At 36.5% G+C, this 11,817-nt stretch overlaps 1 pseudogene; it reads right to left on the bottom strand.

The window, feature by feature from the left end:
* Positions 1-2,684: 2,684 nt before the first annotated feature.
* Positions 2,685-2,778, bottom strand: LOC139323333 (U6 spliceosomal RNA; annotated as a pseudogene).
* Between the last annotated feature and the right edge of the window lie 9,039 nt (positions 2,779-11,817).

Consider the following 11,817-nt stretch of genomic DNA (forward strand, 5'->3'; position numbering starts at 1 on the left):
AAAAAATCTATCACTGGTATTTATGATTTAAGAGTGAAAATCTTCCCCTATACTTTCCGTAAAATCTTCCCCTAAATCTTTTGTGTGAAAAGAAGTAGTTTTGTTCCCCTGTCACCTGTACTACTTGTTTTCAACAAGATGCCATATTCCCGTAATTGCTAAGAAACTGCAATTCTTTGTTCTGCTGGCACAGCCATTCTGACTTGGAGAGGTTTCTGAAATCATGAAATCTGCCTTCTGATTTCCCCCACATTTTCTTTCTACATAAAGGAGATCTTTGGTTTTTCAATTTTGCTGTCCAGGTGCTGTAGAATTTATTTACAATTATTTTGTGGAATATATTTATTTTTGTGAGATAATCAAAGTTGCTGATAGAATCTCTTTTTCTCCCCCCCTCCCTCCCTCTCTCTCCCTCCCTCCCTCCCTCCCTCTTTCTCTCTCTCCCCCTCTCCCCCTCTTTCCCTTCCTTCCTTCCTTTTTCTTCCTTTTTTTCTCTTTTTTCTCTTTCCTTTCTCTTTCTTTCTTTTTCTCTCTTTCTCTCTCTTTGTCTTTCCCTCTCTTTCTTTCTACCAGTCCATATTGTTCCTAAACCCTTATGGGAAGAGACCCTTCATAATATTTTCGCCTGAGATTTAAACTAAAAGAAAGAAAGCCAGGGAAGCTAGAGACGGCCAAAGAATTTGGACACAATTACACATACACTGTCAACTTCAAATTGAACCTGGCAGAAGCCATTTTTCCATTCCTCAGTTGCCACACAGAGTGGGGAGGGGGAAGGAGGATGAAAGGTGTTGCTAGGCAAAACATAGAACTTTTTCATGGGAACCAAGGTTATCTCTATAGGTGGTGTATAAAGATGGGAAGGGATGCGGGGACTTCCAGTTTGGCGTCACGGGGATGCAGTCAGGGAAATGGCGGGGCTCTCATGAGCCCCGCCAAAACCCCGACTGGCTAACCGCCGCTGACAGGTCTGCAGACCTACCCTATCCTGAAGGGTCAGGGGAAAGAGTGGGACCCCTTGGGTGGCTGAGAGGAATGGGCAAGTTCCTTGGAGGCCGGAAGCAATCCTCTAAGTCAGTGGTGGGGGACGGCAGCCATGACGGCTGTCTCGAGACTGTGACAAATTGGGACAAGCAAAGTGCAGGAGGAAGAAAGAAAAGACGACGTGCTTCGGAGCCGGGTGAGTGACAGCAGCCCAGGCAAGAAACAACGTGTTAATGAGGATATAAAATAAGACCCCCAGTCTTACCTAGCGGCTGAAGATCTGAGGGGCTTGAAGATTTTTTTTGGCGGGGGAAGGGAAAGAAGTTTTAAACCGTTTAAGGACTTTATTCCATCACTGATTGATTGGAGGGAACTGTTTATTAACTAAATATAGCTGGATATTTGAACTTTCTTGCTAAAACCGAAATGAACTTGAAAAGAGAAAAGTGATAATTAAGGACTTGCCACCTTTAAAAGCCAGACAAAGAGATCAAACGGATTGCTACATAAATGTTTCAAAATGGTGATTGAAGCTGTGACTAAGTGAAAGTGTTGATTGTGGAAACTTGGTTTTTTTCTGAAAAGAACCTATTTTATATATTGTGGATTACTTTGAAAAAAAACCTATGGTTTTTTGAACTTTGGAGATTCCTATTCTGTCGTTTGATGGTTTTACAAAGAAAGAAGAAATACAGTAACTAATAAACTTCTAACTAACTGGCTTAGCAACAAAAGGCTTGGCGCAGGAACAGAAGTGGAGAAATTGATGTTTTACTGGAAACAGACTTTATAATAGAATTAAAAAGGATATGCAGAGTTTTAAGCGTGGAAGTATTGACTTTGAATTGAAATGCATATGGATAGATAAGGAAAAGAAGAAGCAAAATAGATAAATTAGATAGCAATGTTTGAATGTTTAATTGTTTAAATGGTTCAAAATTTAAATGAGCTTTAAATAAAAACAAGAAGTGTTTATGGTAAATAAAGATAGAAATATAATAAAAATAGAAATGGGAAGGTGACTAAAAGTGATATGTTCATAAAAGCATAACTTATTGTAACATGTTTTAGTTTTAATTTGATAACAAAGTGGTGGATGATAATGATGATCAATTGTTAATGATTTTAGATGATGTACTAAGGTACACAGATGGAAGTTATAATTGTGATTGCATTTAACACATGTTGGAAATGATTAATATTAAGAAATAAATGGGGATACACCCTGGAAGAGTACAGTTGGAAACAGTGGATTAATAGACAACATATGGAATTTTTTTTTAAAAAAAGTTAGCAGAATAGAAATTGGAGTTAATGGAGAAGAATATGCTGAGAAATCAGCCAAATAATGAAATGCTGGAAATCAGCCAAATAATAGGTGGAGTTAAGGAGGAGAATGCTGTTAACCAGCCAAAACAAAGCATGCTGGAAATCAGCCAAAACAATGGAAAATGCTGGAAATCAGCCAAATAAAAGGGGGAGTTATGGAGGAGAATATGCTGAAAACTCAGCCAAAATATACTATGCTGGAAATCAGCCAAATAATAAGTGGAGTAATGGAGGAGAATAAGGTGAATATACTGAAGAATAATTATTAATAAGGGGTGAAAAAGAAAATGTTGGGTGATAATTAAAATGAAATGGTAAATTTTGAGATCTCTGTGTAAAAGTTTAAGAACATGATAGGATGAATTGGGTTTAAAAAAGGAGAAAAATAGAAAGAAATTTTGCACAGGGGCCATGCTAATCTTCTCTGTATTGTTCCAATTTTAGGCAATTTATGAAACAACAAATTATTCAAATGGAATTCGGATCAAATTTTGTCAATATGATATCCACAATTTATCAAAAACAAAAGGCTAACATATTACTGAATGGAGAATTAACTAAGGCTTTCCAAATTAGAAAAAGGGTCTGACAAGGGTGCCCTCTATCCCCACTTTTATTTATTTTAGCACTAGAAGTACTCTTGAGAAAGATTAGGAACAATAATGAAATAAAGGGTTTGACAATCAGAAAAGAGATATATAAGACACAGGCATTTGCAGATGATGTGGTATTAATCATGGAAGAACCATTAGAATCAGGCACTAAAATTTTGGAAGAATTGGGAAATTATGGGGAGGTAGCAGGCCTTAAATTAAATAAATCCAAAACTAAATTATTAACAAAAAATATGACGGAGGTAAGGAAAAAAGTACTGGAAGAATCAATGGAGATCCAAACTGCCAAGAAGGTAAAATACCTGGGGGTCTGGATTTCATCAAGGTGCTCGGCCCTCAGAGAGGATAATTATTTATCTTTGATTAGAAATATTAAACAGGATCTGGAAAAGTGGGGAAGACTACAGATATCATTATTAGGTAGAATCGCGGCAATAAAAATGAACATATTACCCAAGTTATTGTATCTATTCCGAATGGTCCCTGTTAAATTAGATAAAAAAAAATTTTTTTGGAGCTCAATAGCATCATCAGAAAATTTATTTGGGAGGGAAAGAAACCAAGAATAGCAATTAGGAATTTACAGGACAAGAAGGAAAGAGGGGGTTTCGGATTACCTAAATGGGAGTTATATCAAAAAGCTGCAAACCTAGTATGGCTGAAAGATTGGGCAACCCTGAGAAATAAAAGACTGTTAACTTTAGAAGGGAATGATCTCCAGAAGGGTTGGCATGCATATCTCTGGGATACTGGGAAGAAGATAAAAACTTATTTCCATAGGCATAAAATAAGGGAGATCTTGATACAAATATGGGGAGAAATGAGACAGAAGCACTATAGGAAAATTCCGAGATGGCTTTCCATCATGGAGGCTATAATATATCCAAATGTATTAGAAATGGGTAAAACGGTCAGATACAATGAATTATTAGATGGGGAGGGAATCTTAAAACAAGGGAAGAATTGATGGAACAAGGTATTTCTATAGACTGGTGGCCATATAACCAAATTAAATCTAGATATAAAAAAGATAAGGAGGAATTTGGCATTGAAACGAGCATAAATGGATTTGACAAGATATGGATGGGTACCGATGACAAAATTCTAGCTAAATTATATAATTACTTATTGGAGTACGATATGGCAGAGGAAGTAGTTAAAGAACCGATGTTAGCATGGGCCAAAAATATAGGACAGAATATAAATCTGAATGAATGGGATTCAATATGGAATAATAATCTTAAAATGACAAAGGCGATGGTTTACAAGGAAAACCAATACAAGCTGTTTTATAGATGGCATATGGCCCCAGCTAGGATAGCGAAGATCTACCCCAATTCGAGCCCTAAATGTTGGAAATGTGACCATCAGCAGGGTACTTTCTATCATTGCTGGTGGACATGTAATCAGGCACAAAAATTCTGGAGGATGATATGGATGTGGATTAGAGAAATAATAAAAGAAAATTTTGATTTCGAACCAAAAGCCTTTCTCCTGGGAATTTTGAAAACTGAATATGCAAAAAAGAAAAAGTATTTAATTATACATATTCTGACAGCCGCTAGAATTTCCTTTGCCCAGTATTGGAAAGAAAAACAAATACCACCTCAAGAACATGTTATTGGAAAAATATTGGAGTGCGCCGAAATGAACAAATTGACTTCAGAAATTAATGACAGAGAAGATTCGGAATTTTATAGCGTGTGGGACATGTGGTACGAATGGATGGGGAAAAGAAATAAAGAAGGAAATAGAGATTAAATATTAATTAATTAACAAAATCCATATGAATAGTATTATATTTAGTCTTAGAGATTTGAGCACTATTATCTTTAAGTGTTTTGAAATTAAATCTAGCTTTAAGAAACAATATCAAATAAAAGACAAGTAATAATGCATGTAGATGTATATATGTATATAATTGCACCAATGAACCGAAAATGTACCGAATGTATCACTATATGTTATAATAAAAATCAAATTAAAAAAAAAAGAAAGAAATTTTGATTAATAAATTGAAATAAAAATTGAGTTGCATACATTTGGAATTTAAGATTTTTGGTGATAAAATTGTAAGGTAAATATATAGATTAATAGAATAGGTTGTCTTTGTGTTTAATGTTGTTGTTAAAAGGAGCAAGGGATAAAAAATTTAGATAAAGCGGTATTGAATTTTGATTTATAATTGAATTTATAATTGAATATAAAAATGAGCTTTGCTTTAGTAGGAGATTAGGATGTATGATAAGATAATAGAAAGATTTATTAAGATGTTGGAATTTATGTTTAAATTGTTTGTTCTCATTTGTTAAATTTGTGACCGGATCAAGACTTCGTTCTTGAAAAAAAAAAATCTTTTTTATGTTTATGTTGGAAAAAATAAAAAAAATTTACAAAAAAAAAAAAAAAAGATGGGGAGGGATGCCTGGAAAGCCCACCAATTAATCTAATTGGCCAATGTGACTTCTGACATTTGGGGAGGGAGTTATTTCCTATTTTAATTATATTGAAAACATGGGAAACATTTAGAGTTGGTTTTCCATTTGATTGTGCCAATATGGTGTACCCAATAAAGTATTTATTTATTTATTTATTTATTTATTTATTTATTTATTTATTTAGTCAAGCATGTATTTTATGACAGATACAAGTGTAAACATAATTATAAATACATGAAAAGGATATGAATAAAAGAAAACATTAGGACAGGGATGGTAGGCATGCTGGTGCACTTATGCACACCCCTTAGAGACCTCTTAGGAATGGGGTGAGGTCTACAGTAGACAGTCTAAGGTTAAAGTTTTGAGGATTTGGGGAAGAAACCACAGAGTCAGGTAATGACTCCTTAGCCTCAGAGTTCTGATTTGCTTGGGTTCATTAGTGGGGATCTTGACATACACCTTACCTACCTGTTCATTGACATAAGAATTAAAACACCACACCCAATTCATGTGAATTTCAATTACTTTTCCTTTTAGGGAAAAATATTAAGCTTAGTTTCTTGTAAACAAATTAAATGACGGCATTTTTTTAAAGCATTTTTTTATCAATCCAAAGTTCCAGCTGCTAATGAATCAACTAAATTGTTTCCAAAAAATTCCTCAGGCAAATACATTTATTAAAGGCATTTGTTATTTATGTACTTTATATATTAGTTTTATGACCTCCCAGGAGCACTTCCTCCTCCTTAATTTCCTCAGCAATAATCCTGAAATATAGCTTGATACTGATTGAATATCAATGGTTGAGAAAAAACTTGAACCTGGGTCACTTAGCAAAACACCATCCTGGCTAGAGTTTCAAATGTTTCTTTCTACACCCATTTGGCTTGTTCACCTAAATAGGGATATTTTGGCACTGGTCTTATTTCTAATTATTCTTCTGCTTTAACATTTCTCTATCTGTCAGCAAAAAATGGTAATTAGAAAAACACAAAAGCAGGTCTGGATTGGAAAGCCTGATGAAGTCTAGCAATCACCATATTGTGAACATCAGTTTTCTTGCTGTGAATGCCAAAATCTCTTTAGGAAGCTGTGGCCGGAGCCTTAACCTTTGTATTGGGAAACCGGAAGTGTTGTGGTGATACTGGTTGGGGAATAGCAAAGCTCACGAGCTTCGTGAAAACCCAAACTGATAAACCGCTGTCGGGGGTTCTTTGGACCAGATCCGTCTTGTAGGGATGGGGGAGAGAGAGAGAGACGCCTCAGAAAACCAAGAGGAACAGGCAAGTTTCCTTGAAAGGTTGGAGGCAACTCTTTTACCCAGAGGTGAGGGTGGCAGCTATTGAAACGGCTGCTATAAACTGGGGCAACTGGATTAAGAATTGAGCAGGAGTGGTGATAAAATGGAGTATTGTTACCAAATGAGTGATTGGTCAACTCTTAGGTAAGAAGAAATTTAAAAAAAAAAAACTTTAAAAGAGGTCCCAACCTGAAATAAGCGGCTAATTGGCATCTGGGAATTTAAAGTGAAAGAAAAAAAATAAAGAGGAACTTTAAAAATGAAAGCCCTAAAAGGAGAACTAACCACCTGGATTTAAATTGGATTTGGAAGAAATTAAGAATAATATAAAGAAAAGGAAATTGAGAGAAAGCATTTATTTAACAACAAAAGGAGCTAATTGAAGAATAGGAAGCACTACTTTTGTGGATTTACAATTGATACTTTTACCTGGGGATTTATGGATTGGAGAGAGTCATCTGTTGGTGGAAAAGAAATATTGCACTTAAATCAGCGTGAGAAGCCGCATGAGGAGTATTTGTTTACACAGCTGCAGTAAGATTACAAAAAGAAGTTGAAAGAACAAAATCTCAAACTGGGAAGGCTTAAAGGACTATCTAAATTGGATATTACTTGGAAAGAAGAAAGAAAGAGAGACATCAAATGGACTTGAATTCAAACTATATATAAATTAAAATAAAAATAAATTTAAAAACTATTTCTTCTTAAATTGAAAATATGGAAAATTGGGAGCATGAGTATGAGGAGTTGAGGGAGATGTTGCAAAAGATGTGAGAAGCATTTAAGGGAAACAAAGAAGCAGAAGATTGGATAGAATATAAAAAGAAAGAAAGAGAAAAGATAAATGAGAAGCAAGAATATAATGTTGAAAAGAAAATAATTGAAGGAAAAAATATAGATGATCACACTGAGATTAACAGTGATAAAATAAAAATAAATGGGGGAATATCTCTAAAAAAAGAAGAAAAGAGAAGGAAATGGGAAAAGAGTAAGGGGAAGAACTAAAAGGGTAATAAAGTTAAAAATTAGAGAAAAGATGCAGGAAGGAGGATACAAAAAACACAAAAAGAAGAAGAGGAAGAAAGAAATAAGTGAATGGGAGAAAGGGGAGAAAATATTAAGAAGTGGAATTCAGGAGAGCTTAAAAGGAAATGGTTAAAATGGGAAAGAAAAAAATGTAGTAGAAAGGAATCAAAGCAGTAATATGTTGATTTAAGGGAATGGCATTAGTAGTAGAAGTTGTATGTAAGAAATAAATTGGAATAAATATATAGATTACTGTAAAAGGGAATACTTAATTGAAATTAAGACATAAAATTGAAATGAAAGTAAAGAAATGTGTGCTAAAGATTGAAAAAACAAAGGAAATTGAAAGTAAGAAATGAAATTGAAATGTTAAATAAATGATGTAAGAAAATGTTGTAAGTAGACCAGCAGATACAGAATGGTTTATATGTAAAAATAGCTGGAAGTAATTGAAATATTAAGAAAAGAGAAAAATAACTATTGAAATGGAAATAAGAGGTGGAAAGTTAATTAAATTGAAAGATTTTAAAGTAATGACGAAATAAGTTGAAATACAATGTTAAGAATTTTAAAACATGATGGGAATCCTGAGGAATATATGCAATAAAGGGAGAGAAAAACGGGGATGCCTGGACACCATAGAAAAAAAAACACCGAATTGAAAATGAATACAACAATAGAGAGAGAGAGAACAATGAGTAGGGAGATTGAAGGAAGGAAGAAGGAGAGAGAGGAACAGAAGAAAGGGAAGAAGAGAGGAAGAAAGGAAAGGGGAATAAGAGTAGGAGAGAAGGTTAGATGTGGGGGGAGGAAAGGAGAAAGAGGAGAAAGGAAGGGGAAGTAGAAAAGGAATAGGAGAAGAGGGAAGAAGAAGGTAGAAAGGATAAAAGAAGGGAGGGAGAGGAAGAGAAAGAGAAGAAAGATTGCTTTAAAACAAAAGAGATGAAACGGAAGAAAGGCATCCCCGAGTATGTTTTTAATATATTAAGATAAAGAATGAATTATTTAAAAAAATTAAAGGAGAATGTATATGATTAAGAATGGAAAAAATAGAATTTGACGGTGAAAGAAGATACTGTTTATAGAAATAAGAATAAAAAAATTAAGATTGGATTAACAAATATGGAAAAAGAACATTTTGGCAGAAACTGCAATTAAGTAAAATATATTTGGATATAATAAATTATATATGATATGATATAGTCAATACTCTTTCAAAAATATGTGGGTGTGTATTGGGGGGGAAACTAATAAAACTTGTCAAAAAAAACCCTTTGTATTGGGAGTAGACTGTTTTTCATTCAAAGCATGATTGATCAGTTAACCATAGCCCTCCAGTTATTTTAATACAGGTGGAATGCTAAATATAGAACCAGATCAATCAAGGTGGAGCTTCAGGTGAGTGAGGCTGGATCTCCATAAAGACAACATTTCAGCCACAGTGATGTCTGAAAGCCAATTACCTGTGTTAAAAACAAGATCCTTAGTTGTCTTTAGTTCTGGTCTTCTTGCCCTTTGGTTGAGCAGACTTCTCTGGCACTGGACATGAGGGAACATATGTGTCTGTTGTCCGTAGAAGATATAACAATAACAGAGTTGGAAGGGACCCTGGAGGTCATCTAGTCCAATCCTCTGCTCAAGCAGGAGAGTCTATACCATTTCAGACAAATGGCTCTCCAGTCTATTCGTGAAAGGTTCTAGTGATGGGATACCCACAACTTCTGAAGGCAAGTCATTCCAGTGGTTGATTGTTCTCACTGTTTCTCCTTAATTCTAGGTTGCTTCTCTACTTGATTAGTTTCCATCCATTGCTTTTTTATGTCTTCAGGTGCTTTGGAGAATAGGTTGCCCCCCTCTTCTTTGTGATAGTCCCTTAGATATTGGAAGACTGCTATCATGTCACCCTTAGTCCTTCTTTTCACTAGACTATACATTCCCAATTTCTGCAACCATTCCTTATATGTTTATGAATAGACAGTTGTGTAGCTGTTGCATTCATATATCTGCAAATTTTAATGTTCTCACTCAAACAGCAAAGCACAGAACAGGAAGTTAGCTCAACCAATCAGTATGTTGGACACGCACTTCTGCACAACACACTGTTCGGAGGTGTGCACTTCAACCCATTTGCAACCTACACTTACCCATCAATCCCTTCAAGGTATAGGTATGTGACAATGGCTATGTCAAGTTTCCGAAAGATGCCCTAATTAATTCATGAGCCATGATCCAAACTTCAAAGGAAAAATAGTGATTTATTAGGAGCAACATTCCGGCAATACTTGGATGCAGTCAGGACTGATCCCATGTAGATTTACATTCCCCTATGACCCTGTCTCTCCCCTCCCCACTGGCCATGTCATAAATCACATTCTCCAATTCACCACTTTGGCAGGCTGTGAAACCTAACACCCTCCTTCTGATTGCAGTCAGAAAAATGTATGGGATTCACTTCAGTTCTCCCTCCCTCCTGCTCATGGCAACTTGAAAGCTTTGCAAGTTGACATTCAGCTCCCCTCACTTCCCGAGGGCAACCTGCACAAAGCAAAACAATTTGAGTACAGATGTAGAGTTTAGGGATGTGACCCCCCCACCAGGCTTGTTTGGATTTTCTGCATGAAATTTGGCTATAAGGCGATCAGCCTGGATGTTTCGACTTTACCCAAGATGCCTCTGATAAGGGGTAACCCTTCCACTTGATTAAATATTGGAGTTGCCTCCTGTCTGCTTCTCCTCACTTCAAAGGGATCCACTGCTCCTCCCCTCTCCTTTGGCCTGCATGACGGCCCCTCATCGGGAAGGGTGGCTTGGTCAAATTCCTTCCTTGGATGCTCTCTGGAACTCCCCAGGGGCTTTGGAAGCCTGGCTTGTTTCCAGTCCAACCTCCATTCCACTCTTTCCAGCTCGCTCAGGGGCTTCACCTTTTTCAGGGCATTGGGGTGGGGAAACTCAACTTCAGCTGCCTTAGAGATTAACTCCCCCCAATACTCATCTTTTCTTGCTTCCATCGCTGAAGCAGGCATCTCAGCTTTGATGTCCGAGGGAGGCTGCATTCCGGCTGCAATTAGGCTCTCTCTAGATAGCTCGTCTCCGGCCATGGTTGCCTGATTTACCCTCCCAGCACCCAAGACATCGGGGAGTGTTGGAGAGTCCAGGATTCAGGAAACCTGGTAATCTTTACAGATTTTTAAAAGAAGTCCTGACTGTCTGTCAAGTTTCCGAAAGATACCCTAATTAATTCATGAGCCATGATCTAAACTTCAAAGGAAATATAGTGATTTATTAGGAGCAACATTCCGGCAATACTCGGATGTAGTCAGGACTGATCCCACGTAGATTTACATTTCCCTATGACCCTGTCTCTCCCCTGTCATAAATCACATTCTCCAATTCACCACTTTGGCTGGCTGTGAAACCTAACACCCTCCTTCTGATTGCGGTCAGAAAAATGTCTGGAATTCACTTCAGTTCTCCCTCCCTCCTGCTCATGGCAACTTGAAAGCTTTGCAAGTTGACAGGCTATTTGCAGTTGTGGGGAAGTCTAAATCAGCCTTAAATGGGAAATGGAACATCCAGCCAATAGCAAAGTATAAACAACATGGGTTTATGCATGGGACATCCCTTTTGGAAGACTACAATAAGCTATGATAGGAGAGACTTAAGAATCTTTATATTCTAATATAGGTATCCCCAATTTGGTATTTTCCATTTGTTCAATTAAATCAAGAGATTCCATTTCTCTGGGTATAGGTCTTCTGCTTGAACAGGGGGGTTGGATTAGAAGACCTCCAGCTCTGTTATTCTGTTATTCTTTTAAAATTCTGGGACAGGGGGGTTGGATTAGAAGACCTCCAGCTCTGTTATTCTGTTATTCTTTTAAAATTCTGGGAACTGCGTCCCAAAACATTGGGAAAATGCTAGGCCGGGGAAGGATTAGAATTCAGTGGAGATATAAACTAAAATTAGGTAATCTATGTCCCCAATGCCAACTGCATCATTCGATTTCAGCAGCCAATTGCAGAAAGGAAACACAGAGAGAACATAGTGTAAGCCCTAAAATATGCACAGCTAAAAATGCAAAGAAACCCATCATGAGCCGAGGTGGTGCAGTGGTTAGAGTGCA

Source organism: Pituophis catenifer, unplaced genomic scaffold (genome assembly GCF_029215685.1).
Source record: "Pituophis catenifer annectens isolate HBS135680 unplaced genomic scaffold, rPitCat1.0.hap2 SCAF_12, whole genome shotgun sequence".
Classification (NCBI taxonomy): Eukaryota; Metazoa; Chordata; class Lepidosauria; order Squamata; family Colubridae; genus Pituophis; species Pituophis catenifer.